The sequence below is a fragment of the Coregonus clupeaformis genome, chromosome 25 (assembly GCF_020615455.1).
Source record: "Coregonus clupeaformis isolate EN_2021a chromosome 25, ASM2061545v1, whole genome shotgun sequence".
Classification (NCBI taxonomy): domain Eukaryota; kingdom Metazoa; phylum Chordata; class Actinopteri; order Salmoniformes; family Salmonidae; genus Coregonus; species Coregonus clupeaformis.
The window spans coordinates 19,798,936-19,816,209 of NC_059216.1; the positions used below are offsets into that span (position 1 = coordinate 19,798,936).

Below are 17,274 nucleotides of genomic sequence, written 5' to 3' on the forward strand. Positions count from 1 at the left end.
CTTCTTATTGGTGTCCTTTAGTAGTGGTTTCTTTGCAGCAATTCGACCATGAAGGCCTGATTCTCGCAGTCTCCTCTGAACAGTTGATGTTGAGATGTGTCTGTTATTTGAGCTCTGTGAAGCATTTATTTGGGCTGCAATTTCTGAGGCTGGTAACTGTAATGAACTTATCCTCTGCAGCAGAGGTAGCGCTGGGCCTTCCATTCCTGTGGCGGTCCTCATGAGAGCCAGTTTTATCATAGCGCTTGATGGGTTTTGCGACTGCACTCTAAGAAACTTTCCAAAGTTCTTGAAATATTCCGTATTTACTGACCTTCATGTCTTAAAGTAATGATGGACTGTCGTTTCTCTTAGTTTATTTGAGCTGTTCTTGCCATAATATGGACTTGGTCTTTTACCAAATATGGCTATCTTCTGTATACCCCCCTACCTTGCTCTAGGAAGAGTCTTGGTGGTTCCAAACTTCTTCCATTTAAGAATGATGGAGGCCACTGTGTTCTTGGACCTTCTTCAATGCTGCAGAAATGTTTTGGTACCCTTCCCCAGATCTGTGCCTCGACACAATCCTGTCTCGGACAATTCCTTCGACCTCATGGATTGGTTTTTGAATACTTATGTAAATAAGGTATTTACAGTTGAAGTCGGAAGTTTACATACACCTTAGCCAAATACATTTAAACAAAGTTTTTCACAATTCCTGACATTTTAATCCTAGTAAACATTCCCTGTCTTAGGTCAGTTAGGATCACCACTTTATTCTAAGAATGTGAAATGTCAGAATAATAGTAGAGAGAATGATTTATTTCAGCTTTTATTTCTTTCATCACATTCCCAGTGGGTCAGAAGTTTACATACACTCAATTAGTATTTGGTAGCATTGCCTTTAAATTGTTTAACGTGGGTCAAACGTTTCAGGTAGCCTTCCACAAGCTTCCCACAATAAGTTGGGTGAATTTTGGCCCATTCCTCCTGACAGAGCTGGTGTAACTGAGTCAGGTTTGTAGGCCTCCTTGGTCGCACACGCTTTTTCAGTTCTGCCCACAAATGTTCTATAGGATTGAGGTCAGGGCTTTGTGATGGCCACTCCAATACCTTGAATTTGTTGTCCTTAAGCCATTTTGCCACAACTTTGGAAGTATGCTTGGGGTGATTGTCCATTTGGAAGACCCATTTGCGACCAAGCTTTAACTTCCTGACTGATGTCTTGATGTTGCTTCAATATATCCACATAATTTTCCTTCCTCATGATGCCATCTATTTTGTGAATTGCACCAGTCCCTCCTGCAGCAAAGCACCCCCACAGCATGATGCTGCCACCCCCGTGCTTCACGGTTGGGATGGTGTTCTTCGGCTTGCAAGTCTACCCCTTTTTCCTCCAAACATAACAATGGTCATTATGGCCAAACACTTCTATTTTTGTTTCATCAGACCAGAGGACATTTCTCCAAAAAGTACGAGCTTTGTCCCCATGTGCAGTTGCAAACCGTAGTCTGGCTTTTTTATGGCGGTTTTGGAGCAGTGGCTTCTTCCTTGCTGAGCGGCCTTTCAGGTTATGTCAATATAGGACTCGTTTTTCTGTGGATATAGATACTTTTGTACCTGTTTCCTCCAGCATCTTCACATGGTCCTTTGCTGTTGTTCTGGGATTGATTTGCACTTTTCGCACCAAACGTACGTTCATCTCTAGGAGACAGAACGTGTCTCCTTCCTGAGCGGTATGACGGCTGCGTGGTCCCATGGTGTTTATACTTGCGTACTATTGTTTGTACAGATGAATGTGGTACCTTCAGGCGTTTGGAAATTGCTCCCAAGGATGAACCAGACTTATGGAGGTCTACAATTTTTTTTCTGACGTCTTGGCTGATTTCTTTTGATTTTCCCATGATGTCAAGCAAAGAGGCACTGAGTTTGAAGGTAGGCCTTGAAATACATCCACAGGTACACCTCCAATTGACTCAAATGATGTCAATTAGCCTATCAGAAGCTTCTAAAGACATGACATCATTTTTTCGAATTTTCCAAGCTGTTTAAAGGCACAGTCAACTTAGTGTATGTAAACTTCTGACCCACTGGAATTGTGATACAGTGAAATAATCTGTCTGTAAACAATTGTTGGAAAAAGTACATGTCATGCACAAAGTAGATGTCCTAACCGACTTGCCAAAGCTATAGTTTGTTAAAAAGAAATTTGTGGAGTGGTTGAAAAACTCCACCCTAAGTGTATGTAAACTTCCGACTTCAACTGTATGTCACAAGACAACTGATTGGCTCAAATGCATTAAGAAGGAAATAAATTCCACAAATTAACTTTTAAGAAGGCACACCTGTTAATTGAAATGCATTCCAGGTGACTACCTCATGAACCTGGTTGAGAGAATGCCAAGAGTTTGCCAAGCTTTCATCAAGGCGAAGGGTGGCTATTTGAAGAATCTCAAATATAAAATATATTTAGATTTGTTTAACAATTTTTTGGTTACTTCATGATTCCATATGTGTTATTTCATAGTTTTGATGTCTTCACTATTATTCTACAATGTAGAAAATAGTAAAAATAAAGAAAAACCCTGGAATGAGTAGATGTTCTAAAACGTGTATGTCAGTATACATCCCAAATGGCACCCTATTCCCTATATAGTACACTACTGTTCACTAGAGCCCTATGAGCCCTATGTAGGGAAGGAGGTGTGTCCATACTTGACTGGTACTGTATGTAACAAAGTAGACGATTTATAAAATGCATATAAAAGGTTTTAGGTGTACAGGTCCATCTGCAATATGACTATAATGCTATAGCAGTGTGTCTGTCTGCTCCATAATACAATTTCAGGCTGTTGGCTGGAGGCTATGTCCCTTTTCAACACACTAGCATGTACATACAGTGAGGGAAAAAAGTATTTGATCCCCTGCTGATTTTGTACGTTTGCCCACTGACAAAGAAATGATCAGTCTAATTTTAATGGTAGGTTTATTTGAACAGTGAGAGACAGAATAACAACAACAAAATCCAGGAAAACGCATGTCAAAAATGTTATACATTTATTTGCATTTTAATGAGGGAAATAAGTATTTGACCCCCTCTCAATCAGAAAGATTTCTGGATCCCAGGTGTCTTTTATACAGGTAACGAGCTGAGATTAGGAGCACACTCTTAAAGGGAGTGCTCCTAATCTCAGTTTGTTACCTGTATAAAAGACACCTGTCCACAGAAGCAATCAATCAATCAGATTCCAAACTCTCCTCCATGGCCAAGACCAAAGAGCTCTCCAAGGATGTCAGGGACAAGATTGTAGACCTACACAAGGCTGGAATGGGCTACAAGACCATCGCCAAGCAGCTTGGTGAGAAGGTGACAACAGTTGGTGCGATTATTCGCAAATGGAAGAAACACAAAAGAACTCCCTCTGCCTGGGGCTCCATGCAAGATCTCACCTTGTGGAGTTACAATGATCATGAGAATGGTGAGGAAACAGCCCAGAACTACACGGGAGGATCTTGTCAATGATCTCAAGGCAGCTGGGACCATAGTCATCAAGAAAACCATTGGTAACACACTACGCCGTAAAGGACTGAAATCCTGCAGCGCCCGCAAGGTCCCCCTGCTCAAGAAAGCACATATACAGGGCCGTCTGAAGTTTGCCAATGAACATCTGAATGATTCAGAGGAGAACTGGGTGAAAGTGTTGTGGTCAGATGAGACCAAAACCGAGCTCTTTGGCATCAACTCAACTCGCCGTGTTTGGAGGAGGAGGAATGCTGCCTATGACCCCAAGAACAACATCCCCACCGTCAAACATGGAGGTGGAAACATTATGCTTTGGGGGTGTTTTTCTGCTAAGGGGACAGGACAACTTCACTGCATCAAAGGGACGATGGACAGGGCCATGTACCGTCAAATCTTGGGTGAGAACCTCCTTCCCTCAGCCAGGGCATTAAAAATGGGTCGTGGATGGGTATTCCAGCATGACAATGACCCAAAACACACGGCCAAGGCAACAAAGGAGTGGCTCAAGAAGAAGCACATTAAGGTCCTGGAGTGGCCTAGCCAGTCTCCAGACCTTAATCCCATAGAAAATCTGTGGAGGGAGCTGAAGGTTCGATTTACCAAACGTCAGCCTCGAAACCTTAATGACTTGGAGAAGATCTGCAAAGAGGAGTGGGACAAAATCCCTCCTGAGATGTGTGCAAACCTGGTGGCCAACTACAAGAAATGTCTGACCTCTGTGATTGCCAACAAGGGTTTTACCACCAAGTACTAAGTCATGTTTTGCAGAGGGGTCAAATACTTATTTCCCTCATTAAAATACAAATCAATTCATAACATTTTTGATGTGTTTTTCTGGATTTTTTTGTTGTTATTCTGTCTCTCACTGTTCAAATAAACCTGCCATTAAAATCATAGACTGATCACGTCTTTGTCAGTGGGCAAACGTACAAAATCAGCAGGGGATCAAATACTTTTTTCCCTCACTGTAGATGTACATCTACATTTCAATGGGGGGGGGGGCGACTCGTGTGACATTCGAATCCTTGCCACAATCTGGGACGGTTACGTGGACTAGGCACTTTACTCAGAGAGTCAAATACACCTGATAGTTGCTTTGATGATCCGAATGTGCTGTTAGACTGTTTGTATGTTAAGGACGCTTCCATTAATAAGTGTTGGAACATGCCCAACTACGTCAACGATTTTAATTGGCTGATGCAGAACTTGTTCCAGGATATAATCACTGTCACCTGGTGAGGCTAGCATAGGGCTAATGTGTGCCATTTTATCTGATTGCACCAGCTACAATTTAGCGTTAAGTCACGTGCAAGTAAATCAACGATTTTAATTGGCTGATACGCATCATCAAGCCAAAGAAACTGTTTAAATGTAAACGATTGCTTATGTTCGAAAGTATAGCCCTGGTTAATGTAACTTGATACATTTACATTTTCATCATTTAGCAGACGCTCTTATCCAGAGCGACTTACAAATTGGTGCATTCACCTTATGATAGCCAGTGGGACAACCACTTTACAATATATATATTTTTTGGGGCGGTGGGGTAGGGGGAGGGTAGAAGGATTACTTTCATCCTATCCCAGGTATTCCTTAAAGAGGTGGGGTTTCAAGTGTCTCCGGTAGGTGGTGAGTGACTCCGCTGTCCTGGCGTCGTGGGGGAGCTTGTTGGACCATTGGGGTGCCAGAGCAGCGAACAGTTTTCACTGGGCTGAGCGGGAACTGTGCTTCCGCAGAGGTAGGGGGGCCAGCAGGCCAGAGGTGGATGAACGCAATGTCCTCGTTTGGGTGTAGGGACTGATCAGAGCCTGAAGGTACGGAGGTGCCGTACAGCTCACAGCTCCGTAGGCAAGCACCATGGTCTTGTAGCAGATGCAGGCTTCAACTGGAAGCCAGTGGAGTGTGCGGAGGAGCGGGGTGACGTGAGAGAACATGGGAAGGTTGAACACCAGAAGGGCTGCAGCATTCTGGATGAGTTGTAGGGGTTTAATGGCACAGGCAGGGAGCCCAGCCAACAGCGAGTTGCAGTAATCCAGACGGGAGATGACAAGTGCCTGGATTAGGACCTGTGCCGCTTCCTGTGTAAGGTAGGGTCGTACTCTGCGAATGTTGTAGAGCATGAACCTACAGGATCGGGTCACCGCTTTGATGTTAGCGGAGAATGACAGGGTGTTGTCCAGGGTCACGCCAAGGCTCTTCGCACTCTGGGAGGAGGACACAACGGAGTTGTCAACCGTGATGGCGAGATCATGGAACGGGCAGTCCTTCCCCGGGAGGAAGAGCAGCTCCGTCTTGCCGAGGTTCAGCTTGAGGTGGTGATCCGTCATCCACACTGATATGTCTGCCAGACATGCAGAGATGCGATTCGCCACCTGGTTATCAGAAGGGGGAAAGGAGAAGATTAATTGTGTGTCGTCTGCGTAGCAATGATAGGAGAGACCATGTGAGGATATGACAGAGCCAAGTGACTTGGTGTATAGAGAGAATAGGAGAGGGCCTAGAACTGAGCCCTGGGGGACACCAGTGGTGAGAGCACGTGGTGCGGAGACAGATTCTCGCCACGCCACCTGGTAGGAGCGACCTGTGAGGTAGGACGCAATCCAAGAGTGAGCCGCGCCGGAGATGCCCAACTCGGAAAGGGTGGAGAGGAGGATCTGATGGTTCACAGTATCAAAGGCAGCAGATAGGTCTAGAAGGATAAGAGCAGAGGAGAGAGAGTTAGCTTTAGCAGTGCGGAGAGCCTCCGTGACACAGAGAAGAGCAGTCTCAGTTGAATGACCAGTCTTGAAACCTGACTGATTTGGATCAAGAAGGTCATTCTGAGAGAGATAGCAGGAGAGTTGGCTAGAGACGGCACGCTCAAGAGTTTTGGAGAGAAAAGAAAGGATGAGGATCGGATGTCATCAACCTTCTTTTCAAAATGGTTGACGAAGTCATCCACAGAGAGGGAGGGGGAGGAGGAGGAGGATTCAGCAGGGAGGAGAAGGTGGTAAAGAGCTTCCTAGGGTTAGAGGCAGAGGCTTGAAATTTAGAGTGGTAGAAAGTGGCTTTAGCAGCAGAAACAGAGGAAGAAAATGTAGAGAGGAGGGAGTGAAAAGATGACTGCCCGGAGTCCTGTTCTGTGAGCTCGCAATGAGTCGTCAAGCCACGGAGCAGGAGTGGAGGACCGAGCCGGCCGGGAGGATAGGGGACATAGAGAGTCAAAAGATGCAGAAAGGGAGGAGAGGAGGGTTGAGGAGGCAGAATCAGGAGATTGGAGGGAGAAGGATTGAGCAGAGGGAAGAGATGATAGGATGGAAGAGGAGAGAGTAGCGGGAGAGAGAGAGAGTGAAGGTTGCGACGACACATTACCATCTGAGTAGAGGCAGAGTGAGTAGTGTTGGAGGAGAGCGAGAGAGAAAAGGATACAAAGTAGTGGTCGGAGACTTGGAGGGGAGTTGCAGTGAGATTAGTAGAAGAACAGCATCTAGTAAAGATGAGGTCAAGCGTATTGCCTGCCTTGTGAGTAGGGGGAGACGGTGAGAGGGTGAGGTCAAAAGAGGAGAGGAGTGGAAAGAAGGAGGCAGAGAGAAATGAGTCAAAGGTAGACGTAGGGAGGTGAAAGTCACCCAGAACTGTGAGGGGTGAGCCATCCTCAGGAAAGGAACTTGTCAAGCTCATTGATGAACTCTCCAAGGGAACCTGGAGGGCGATAAATGATAAGGATGTTAAGCTTGAATGGGCTAGTGACTGTGACAGCATGGAATTCAAATGAGGAGATAGACAGATGGGTCAGGGGAGAAAGAGAGAATGTCCACTTGGGAGAGATGAGGATTCCTGTGCCACCGCCCCGCTGACCAGATGCTCTCGGGGTATGCGAGAACACATGGTCAGACGAGGAGAGAGCAGTAGGAGTAGCAGTGTTTTCTGTGGTAATCCATGTTTCCGTCAGCGCCAAGAAGTCGAGGGACTGGAGGGTAGCATAGGCTGAGATGAACTCTGCCTTGTTGGCCGCAGAACGGCAGGTCCAGAGGCTGCCGGAGACCTGGAACTCCACGTGGGTCGTGCGTGCAGGGACCACCAGGTTAGAGAGGCAGCAGCCACGCGGTGTGAGGCGTTTGTATGGCCTGTGCGGAGAGGAGAGAACAGGGATAGACAGACACATAGTTGACAGGCTACAGAAAAGGCTACAATAATGCAAAGGAGATCGGAATGAAATTAACTAAACATCTGGGGAAACGAGGCCTCCCTCACTAACCTTTCACTGAAACACTCAAATATAACTCTTTCAACTTCCACTTTAGAAATGATAATTGCTGTAATCTACAGTAGTTCAATGTTTCCAGGAATAGACTAACTTAGTTTATTCAGCTAGCTAACTTGGTACAGTATTCTTCTGTGAAAACCGCCCAGGGCACCGTATCCTATGACACCATAGCTAACTAGCATGCTAGCATCCAATAAGACACGGTTTAGCAGCAATACTTGGTTACAACAAACTACCAATGGATCATTCATGTCCGTTTCTAGTTCCTTTCATAACGCAGAAGTAATTAAACGTTGGCTAGCTAGCACAAAGTCAGTCATGCTAGCTACACAAGTGTACTACACATCTCAAATGTTCAGAAAGTGAAGCTTACGTTGCAAAATTCTCATTGACTAAAATGATACAGTACTGCTAGCTGGTAATGTTGGCTAGCTAGCAGTGGCTGCGGTGTTGAATGTTTGAAAATGTAGCTGGCTAGCTAACCTCGATAGTTTCTCTATACTACACCTTTGTATTTTGCTACCAAGACAACTATGTAGCTAGCTGACTTTACACTAATCAAATCGTTCCGTTGAAATATGTTTAATTGCTACAGTACTGCTAGCTGGTATAGTTGGCCAGCTAGCAGTGGCTGCGGTGTTGCTACCCGCTAGCTAGCTAGCTTTAATGGTCCAGGTAGTGGGTTAGTTAGCTAGCCTCATGCTTCACCGGGCTCAGACGAATACAATAACTACCTACAATACCTAACTACAATCTAAATACATGGTTTAAGCTTTACTCAACGCCATATAAAGTAGAAGCCAAGCTTACCTCCTGCTTAGAGAAACACAACCTCACCCCATCGCTCCTCAGTAGCTATGTATCTCAAGCTACATAGTTGATAACAGTTTGGTTGTAATTCTCCTGTCATCCAGCAGGGATGTTGATCACTGTTTGGTTTCCAGCAGGGATGTTGAGCTCTGTTTGGTTGTAATTCACCTGTCATCCAGCAGGGATGTTGAGCTCTGTTTGGTTGTAATACTCCTGTCATCCAGCGGGGGCAGTAAGAGCGGTTTGATGTTCCTATCCGGAAGTGGAGATGGGATTTTAGACTCCCTGTTCTCCTTATTCAGAGTTCCATTGTTAACTCGCTTGTCCCCAATCACTCTCTTCTTCACTTAAACCATTTTTATTCTTTTTTTTTTTCTCTTGTCCTCTGTGTAGTTTTATTATCTTGCAGTTAATATGTTTAGCAGATGCTTTTATCCGACTTACAGTCATCCGTGCGTACATTTTACATATGGGTCTTCCCGGGAATCGAACCCACTATCCTGCCATTGCAAGCGCCATACTCGATCAACTGAGCTATGGAGGACAACACAACCCAGCACGTGCTGTGTTGTCAGTTTGAATACAGGCAAGCTGGGGAACACAATGTGGAGCTGTCTATTTTGGCCTGAGCCTGTCCGCTTTTCTAAAGACCTGAGAGACAAAGAAGATGGAAATGAAGTGACTTTGTATTTTAAAGGCTCTTTTGTCTTCTGTCTGTATCTCATTGTAATGCAGAAGTAACGGTCTGAAAGGGGAAATGAAGTTCGAAGCTACTAAGGTTTCAATTCAAACAGCAATTTCCTCATTTACATTGAGCCGACTGACCGTGTGGTTTTGGCAGGACAGGAAGAGAATCGGCCAAGCGTTATATCCACATACCTCTATATCCACACACCTCTATATCCACACTCCTCTATATCCACACACCTCTATATCCACACTCCTCTATATCCACACACCTCTATATCCACACACCTCTATATCCACACCTCTATATCCACACTCCTCTATATCCACACTCCTCTATATCCACACTCCTCTATATCCACACTCCTCTATATCCACACACCTCTATATCCACACTCCTCTATATCCACACACCTCTCTATCCACACTCCTCTATATCCACACCTCTATATCCACACTCCTCTATATCCACACACCTCTATATCCACACACCTCTATATCCACACTCTTCTATATCCACACACCTCTATATCCACACACCTCTATATCCACACACCTCTATATCCACACTCCTCTATATCCACACACCTCTATATCCACACTCCTCTATATCCACACTCCTCTATATCCACACTCCTCTATATCCACACTCCTCTATATCCACACTCCTCTATATCCACACTCCTCTATATCCACACTCCTCTATATCCACTACTCTCTATCCACACTCCTCTATATCCACACACCTCTATATCCACACTCCTCTATATCCACACTCCTCTATATCCACTCCTCTATATCCACTCCTCTATATCCACACTCCTCTATATCCACACCTCTATATCCACACACCTCTATATCCACACTCCTCTATATCCACACTCCTCTATATCCACACTCCTCTATATCCACACTCCTCTATATCCACACACCTCTATATCCACTCCTCTATATATCCACACCTCTATATCCCCACTCCTCTATATCCACTCCTCTATATCCACACCTCTATATCCACACACCTCTATATCCACACACCTCTATATCCACACACCTCTATATCCACACACCTCTATATCCACTCCTCTATATATCCACTCCGCTATATCCACACCTCTATATCCACACTCCTCTATATCCACACCTCTATATCCACACACCTCTATATCCACACTCCTCTATATCCACACACCTCTATATCCACACCTCTATATCCACTCCTCTATATCCACTCCTCTATATCCACACTCCTCTATATCCACTCCTCTATATCCACACTCCTCTATATCCACACACCTCTATATCCACTCCTCTATATCCACACTCCTCTATATCCACACTCCTCTATATCCACACTCCTCTATATCCACACTCCTCTATATCCACTACTCTCTATCCACACCTCTATATCCACACACCTCTATATCCACACTCCTCTATATCCACACCTCATATCCACTCCTCTATATCCACTCTATATCCACACTCCTCTATATCCACACACCCTCTATATCCACACACCTCTCTATATCCACACTCCTCTATATCCACACCCCTCTATATCCACACTCCTCTATATCCACACTCCTCTATATCCACACACCTCATACTCCACTCCTCTATATATCCACACCTCTATATCCCCACTCCTCTATATCCACTCCTCTATATCCACACCTCTATATCCACCCCTCTATATCCACACACCTCTATATCCACACACCTCTATATCCACACCCTCTATATCCACTCCTCTATATATCCACTCCGCTATATCCACACCCATATCCACACCCTCTATATCCACTCCTCATATCCACACCCTCTATATCCACACTCCTCTATATCCACACACCTCTATATCCACTCCTCTATATCCACACACCTCTATATCCACACACCTCTATATCCACACACCTCTATATCCACACACCTCTATATCCACACTCCTCTATATCCACACACCTCTATATCCACACACCTCTATATCCACACTACTCTATATCCACACACCGCTACATCCACTCCTCTATATCCACACTCCTCTATATCCACACTCCTCTATATCCACACTCCTCTATATCCACACACCTCTATATCCACTCCTCTATATCCACTCCTCTATATCCACACTCCTCTATATCCACTCCCCTCTATATCCACTCCTCTATATCCACACTCCTCTATATCCACACTCCTCTATATCCACACTCCTCTATATCCACACTCCTCTATATCCACTCCTCTATATCCACACCCCTCTATATCCACACACCTCTATATCCACTCCTCTATATCCACACTCCTCTATATCCACACTCCTCTATATCCACTCCTCTATATCCACTCCTCTATATCCACACACCTCTATATCCACACCTCTATATCCACACTCCTCTATATCCACACGCCTCTATATCCACACGCCTCTATATCCACACACCTCTATATCCACACTCCTCTATATCCACACACCTCTATATCCACACACCTCTATATCCACACTCCTCTATATCCACACTCCTCTATATCCACTCCTCTATATCCACTCCTCTATATCCACACTCCTCTATATCCACACACCTCTATATCCACACACACACACACACACACACACACACACACACACACACACACACACACACACACACACACAGAGAGAGTACAGTCTGATATTTGCTATTAATGCTTACTAAGACCTTGGATCTCCCCCTGGGTTCAGTCATTCTAACCCCATCCTCCTCCTCAGCTCAGCCCCATCCCAGGCCGGTCTGTAGAGTGAGTTGTAATATGTCATTCTATGGTTGTAGATAGCTGGCGCCACTAGGATTTCCTCCCTGCCCTGCTAGCCTCCAGGTCTCGCGGTCTCCACACAGCCAGACACCTCATGTTGTCCAGACTTAGTCTTGTTGTATGAACTTCAATAACTGGAAGACTTGAGGAGACACGTTTCTGATCCCAAAGTTGTTTTGTGAACACTTTTAGTAGGTCTTGTTTCTGTGTAGATGGTGTCGAAATCGCATAAAAATGTATCTGATGATTTATGTACATTGGATAGTGCCCTCATTGATTGTTTCCCCACCTATACAGTACATATCTGGACATCTGGATTGATGATGGGCTTTCCTTCAAAAAGCATGTTAAGGGTTTAAGAAGTTAACAATTTAAAATGGGCTTCTTTTAAAGGAATAGGTACTTTTTCATTAAATAGCAGAAAACAAATAATTCGGTCAATATCGATTTATAGGCTATGGCGATATCGTCTATATACACTGAACAAAAGTATAAAATGCAACAATTTCAAAGATTATACCGAGTTACAGTTCATTTAAGGAAATCAGTCAATTGAAATAAATAAATTAGGCCGGAATCTATGGCTTCCACATGACTGGGAATACAGATGTACATCTGTTGGTCACAGATACCTTTAAAAAAAAAAGGTAGGAGCATGGATCAGAAAACCATTCAGTATCTGGTGTGACCACCATTTTCCTCATGCAGTGTGACACATGTCCTTTGCATAGATTTGATTAGGCTGTTGATTGTGGCTTGTGGAATGTTGTCCCGCTACCCTTCAATGGCTGTGTGAAGTTGCTGGATATTGGCGGGAACTGGAACATGCTGTCGTACATGTCGATCCAGAGCATCCCAAACATGCTCAATGGGTGACATGTCTGGTGAGTATGCAGGCCATGGAAGAACTGGGACATTTTCAGCTTCCAGGAATTGTGTACAGATTCTTGCGACATGGGACCGTGCATTATCATGCTGAAACATGAGGCGATGGCGGTGGATGAATGGCACAACAATGGGCCTCAGGATCTCGTAACGGTATCTCTGTGCATTCAAATTGCCATAGATAAAATGCAATTGTGTTCGTTGTCCGTAGTTTAGTTTATGCCTGCCCATACCATAACCCCACCGCCACCATGGGGCACTCTGTTCACAACGTTGACATCAGCAAACCGCTCGCCCACACAATGCCATACACGCTGTGTGCCATCAGCCCGGTACAGTTGAAACCGGGATTAATCCGTGAAGAGCACACTTCTCCAGCATGCCGGTGGCCATCGAATGTGAGCATATGCCCACTGAAGTCGGTTACAACGGCAAACTGCAGTCAGGTCAAGATGAGCTTCCCTGAGACGGTTTCTGACAGTTTGTGCAGAAATCCTTTGGTTGTGCAAAACCACAGTTTCATCAGCTGTCCGGGTGGCTGGTCTCAGATGATCCCGCAGGTGAAGAAGCCGGATATGGAGGTCCTGGGCTGGCGTGGTTACATGTGATCTGTGGTTGTGAGGCCGGGTGTATGTACTGCCAAATTCTCTAAAACGGCGTTGAAGGCGGCTTATAGTAGAGAAATGAACATTCAATTCTCTGGCAACAGCTCTGGTGGACATTCCTGCAGTCAGCATGCCAATGGCACGCTCCCTCAAAACTTTAGACATATGTGGCATTGTGTTGTGTGACACAACCACACTATTTAGTGGCCTTTTTATTGTCCCCAGCACAAGGTGCACCTGTGTAATGATTATGCTGTTTAATCAGCGTTTTGATATGCCACCTGTCATGTGGATGGATTATCTTGTGCACAACACCTCCTATACTAGGCAAAAAATTGTCAAAGACTCCAGTCACCGAAGTCATAGACTGTTCTCTCTGCTACGGCACGGCAAGCGGTACCAGAGCGCCAAGTCAAGGTCCAAAAGGCTCCTTAACAGCTTCTACCGCCAAGCCATAAGACTGCTGAACAATTAATCAAATGGCCACCCGGACTATTTGCTTTGACAACTCCCCCTACTCGCTGTTTATTATCTATGCATAGTCACTTTACCCCTACCTACATGTACAAACTACCTCGACTAACCTGTACCCCTGCACATTGACATTGACTCGGTACTGGTACCCCCTGTATATAGCCTCATTATTGTTATTTTATTGTGTTACTTTAGTTTATTTAATAAATATTTTCTTAACTGCATTGTTGGTTAAGGGCTTGTAAGTAAGCATTTAACGGTAAGGTCTACACCTTTTGTATTCGGCGCATGTGACGAATACAATTTGATTTGATTCTGTATCAGAAAGTAGGCTGGCCCTCTTTTGAAGTTTTTGGTACAGGGCCTTCGGAAAGTATTCACACCCCTTGACTTTTTACACATTTAGTTGTTACAAATTTTGTTGTTGCCTGAATTTAAAATGGATTAAATCGAGATGTTGTGTCAATGGCCTACTACACCCAATACCCCATCATGTTAAAGTGGAGTTTTGTTAGTAGAAAACGTTCTAAATGAAAAGTTGAAAGGTCTTTAGTCAGGAAGGAAACTGCTCAGGGATTTACAGGCGTTCTTCCTAACTCAGTTGCCGGAGAGGAAGGAAACTGCTCAGGGATTTTACTGTGAGGCCAATGGTGATTTTAAAACAGTTACAGAGTTTAATGGCTGTGAAATGAGAAGTGAGGATGGATCAACAACATTGTAGTTACTCCACAATACTAACCTAAATGACAGAGTGAAAAGAAGGAAGCCTGTACCGAATAAACATATTCCTAAACATGCATCCTGTTTGCAACAAGGCAAAAATGTGGCAAAGCAATTTACTTTTAGTCCTGAATACACAGCGTTATGTTTGGAGCGAACACAACACAACACTGAGTACCACTCTTCATATTTTCAAGGATGGTGGTGGCTGCATCATGTTATGGGTGTGCTTGTCATCGGCAAGGACTAGGGAGTTTTTTTTTTGTTGATAAAAATAAAGGGCATACAGCTAAGCACAGGCAAAATCCTAGAGGACAACCTGGTTCAGTCTGCTTTCCACCAGACACTGGGAGATGAATTCACCTTTCAGCAGGACAATAACCTAAAACACAAGGCCAAATCTACACTGGAGTTGCTTACCAAGACAACATTGAATGTTCCTGAGAGGCCTAGTTAGAGTTTTGACTTAAATCAGCTTGAAAATCTATGGCAAGACTTGAAAATGGCTTTCTATCAATGATCAACAACCAACTTGAAAGAACTTTAAGATTTTATTTTTCACTTTGATATTACAGAGTATTTTGTGTAGATCATTGACAAAAAAGGACAATTAAATCCATTTTAATCTCACTTTGTAACCCAGTTGCACAGGGTGGTACTATGGTGTTGAATGCTGAGCTATAGTCAATGAACAGCATTCTTACATAGGTATTCCTCTTGTCCAGATGGGATAGGGCAGTGTGCAGTATGATGACGATTGCATCGTCTGTGGATCTATTGGGGCAGTAAGCAAATTGAAGTGGGTCTAGGGTGTCAGGTAAGGTAGACGTGATATGAACCTTAACTAGCCTCTCAAAGCACTTCATGATGACAGAAGTGAGGGCTACGGGGCGATAGTCATTTAGTTCAGTTACCTTTGCTTAGTTGGGTACAGGAACAATGGTGGCCATCTTGAAGCAATGGGGGACAGCAGACTGGGATAGGGAGAGATTTAATATGTCCGTAAACACTCCAGCCAACTGGTCTGCACATGCTTTGAGGATGCTGCTAGGGAGAGAACGAGAGCCAACAGTCCTTGGGAGCGGGAGGGCCTTGTAGGCATTTCGAAAGGGGGAGTAGCAGTGGTCGAGTGTTTTACCAGGGCGAGTACTACAGTCAATGTGTTGATAGAACTTCTGTAGCGTTTTCCTCAAATTTGCTTTGTTAAAATCCCCAGCTACAATAAATGCGGCCTCAGTATATGTGGTTTCCATTTTGCATAAAGTCCAGTGTAGTTCCTTGAGGGCCGTCGTGGTATCGGCTTGAGGGGGAATATACACGGCTGGGACTATAACCGAAGAGAATTCTCTTGGGAGGTAATACGGTCCACATTTGATTGTGAGGTAGTCTAGGTCGGGTGAACTAAAGGGGTCTGTATGTTATCACAATCACACCATGAGTAGTTAATCATGAAACATACACCACCACCCTTCTTCTTCCCGGAGAGTTCTTTATTCCTGTCTGCACGATGAACTGAGAACGCAGCTGGCTGTATGGACGGGGAAAGTATATCCCGAGAGAGCCATGATTCCGTGAAACAGAGTATGTTACAGTCCCTGATGTCTCTCTGGAAGGAGATCTTCGCTCTGAGCTCGTCTACTTTATTGTCCAGAGACTGAACATTAGCCAGTAATGTACTCTGAAGCGGTGGATGGTGTGCATGCCTCCTGAGTCGGACTAGAAGTCCACTCCGAATACCTCTTTTTTTGGCTGTATGTAATAACACAAAAATAAATTCTGGGCTAATAATGTAAGAAATAACACACAAAAAAAACAAAATACTGCAAAGTTGCTTAGGAGCTAGAAGCCGAGCAGCCATGTCTATCTATCTATCGATCTATGACCTCCTAATATTGTACAACCTGTGTGTCTCTTCATTGGCCTGGCTATTGTTTGTTTGAATTCAAGACCAGATTGATCTCAGTTTGTCAGAGTAGCCACTCATTTCGGTCATTAGTGTATTAAAATAGATTCAGCTAATATATTATATCATGTGAATGATGTAGAATTTCATGAAATGTATTTTTTTAAAGGAAAAATAAAAAAATCCGGACCCTGCTAACAAATGTTCCCCATGTGTGGAAATCCTAAAAACACCTCTGATCAACTGTATCCTACGGCACATCGCAAATGCAATTATGGCTTTATTATGAAGTGGTGCTTTCTTCAACAGTAAATTGACCACGCAAAGAGTTGCATCATGGTGCACAGATTTGTTTACAGAAAATGGGGTGGGGTGGGAGTGTATGATTTCTTAACCTGGCCCTGTTGGTGATGTGTGGGCTGGAAAACAGACCTTGGTCTCAGCATTGGGAGTGTATTCACCTGAATATTCAAGGACTTGTGCTAAGCAGACAGTAATGGTAACCTCAAGCCTCCCCTGCCCATTAATGGTAACCTCAAGCCTCCCCTGCCCAGTAATGGTAACCTCAAGCCTCCCCTGCCCAGTAATGGTAACCTCAAGCCTCCCTGCCCAGTAATGGTAACCTCAAGCCTCCCCTGCCCAGTAATGG

At 44.4% G+C, this 17,274-nt stretch overlaps 1 protein-coding gene across 2 annotated transcripts in view; it reads left to right on the forward strand.

The window, feature by feature from the left end:
- Nucleotides 1-17,274, forward strand: part of LOC121539128 (vam6/Vps39-like protein) — a 91,719-nt gene that overhangs the window by 17,594 nt on the left and 56,851 nt on the right. The window lies entirely within an intron of this gene.